General features: G+C 45.3%; 1 pseudogene; it reads left to right on the top strand.

Annotated features, from left to right (window-relative positions):
- The first annotated feature begins 607 nt into the window (after positions 1–607).
- Positions 608–1,673, top strand: LOC101129784 (ribosomal protein uL30-like; annotated as a pseudogene).
- The last annotated feature ends 305 nt before the right edge of the window (positions 1,674–1,978 follow it).

Here is a 1,978-nt window from a genome sequence, read left to right as displayed (position 1 = left end):
TGATCTAAAATGTTCAGAATGTCAGCTTTGGTAAAAACCTGAACTACGTTTTGATCTGAGCTTCCAGAATCTCATGTAATTTGCAGTACTCTTCAAAGGTTACCACCTGACCTTCTGATGGAAATTTGTTGCCTTATTGTTTCATCCTTGCAACTGACTTTCTTTTCTTTTCTTTTTCTTTTTTTTTTTTTTTTGAGACGGAGTTTTGCTCTTGTTGTCCAGGCTGGAGTACAATGGCATGATCTCGGCTCACCGCAACCTCCGCCTCCCAGGTACAAGCGATTCTCTTGCCTCAGTCTCCCGAGTAGCTGGGATTACAGGCATGCACCACCACGCCCGGCTAATTTTGAATTTTTAGTAGAGATAGGGTTTCTCCATGTTGGTCAGGCTGGTGTCGAACTCCTGACCTCAGGTGATCCACCCACCTTGGCCTTCCAAAGTGCTGGGATTAGAGGCATGAGCCACCGTGCCCAGCCATGACTTTCTTTTTTTTAAGCCACAGAACAGATCTCAATGTTATCCTTATAAAGAATACTTTTGACCACAAATGTCACTCTTTGGGGTATGACAGCAGTAACTACTTTGAAAAACCACCAAATACACTAGAAAGATGGCGGAGCAAGAGCAAAGAAAAATTCCTTTGGTTCCAGAAAATCTCCTGAAAAAGAGGAAGGCTTATCAAGCCCTCAAAGCCATTCAGGCAACTCAGGCACTTTTGGCAAAGGAGGAGCAGAGGAAAGAAAAAGGGCTCAGGTTTAAGTGACTGGAATTTTTTCTACATGATTCCTGGTGGCAGAAACGTGACAAGGTGCATCTCAGACAACTAGAAGTGAAACCTCATGCCTTGGAATTGCCAGATAAACATGCCTTGGCCTTTCTCTCTCCTTCCTTCCTTCCTTCCTCCCTCCCTCCCTTCCTTCTTTTTTTTTTGAGACAGAGTCTCACTCTGTTGCCCAGGCTGGAGTGCAGTGGCACGATCTCGGCTCACTGCAACCTCCTCCTGGGTTCAAGCGATTCTCCTGCCTCAGCCTCCCCAGTAGCTGGGATTACAGGCACGCACCACCACGCCTAGCTAATTTATGTATTTTTAGTAGAGATGGGGTTTCACCATGATGGCCAGGCTGGTCTCAAACTCCTGACCTCAGGTGATCCTCCCACCTCGGCCTCTCAAAGTGCTGAAATTACAGGCTCCTTGGCCTTTGTTATACTCCTTGAAAGGATTAATGGTGTGAGTTACCTGTGCAGAGAACCATTGCAAGACTTCACCTGAAGAAAATTTTTAGTGGTGTCTTTGTAAAAGTTACCCACTAGAACCTAAAAATGCTGCATATAGTGGAACCTTATGTGACCCGAGGATTTCCAAATGGGAAGTTTGTCCGGGATCTCATTTTGAAATGTCGACAAGCCACAGTCAAGAATAAGGCCATCCCTCTGACAGACAACACAGTGATTGAGGAGTACCTGGGGAAGTTTGGTGTCATTTGCTTGGAAGAGCTCATTCATGAAATTGCCTTGCCCGGGAAGTATTTCCAGGAGATCTTATGGTTCTTGCACCCTTTCCACCTCTCGGTGGCCTGTCCACTGCCAAGAATAGAATGGGCTTCCTCAGGGAGATGGGCTTACCTGGCTATCAGGGTGAATGCATCAATCAGCTCATCCACCAGCTGAACTAGAGCCAGAATATCTGAAAGCACAGTGCGGGGGAAGCACGTGTTTTTGTTTTTTTGGGAATTATTATCAAGTATCTTCGGAGAAGATTATTTCCTGTTTTATCTTCAAAAATGGAAAGGAAAGTTCAAAGAAAAGACAGTAGGTTATGTTCATGGCAAGCACCTCTCATCGCAGTCCAGTTCCAAGGAAAAATTCCAGTGTTTTCTACACTGGCTGCTGCCTCATCTGAAATCAGCACATGCCATGGAGGAAGGAGTCCTGCTTTGTCGCATCTTCTATCCTAGGGTTTAATTGTTGCTGAATGAGT

This window comes from Gorilla gorilla, chromosome 5, assembly GCF_029281585.2.
Source record: "Gorilla gorilla gorilla isolate KB3781 chromosome 5, NHGRI_mGorGor1-v2.1_pri, whole genome shotgun sequence".
Taxonomy (NCBI): domain Eukaryota; kingdom Metazoa; phylum Chordata; class Mammalia; order Primates; family Hominidae; genus Gorilla; species Gorilla gorilla.
The sequence above is the reverse complement of the archived record's forward strand: the minus strand, read 5'-3'. Positions and strand labels throughout refer to the sequence as shown.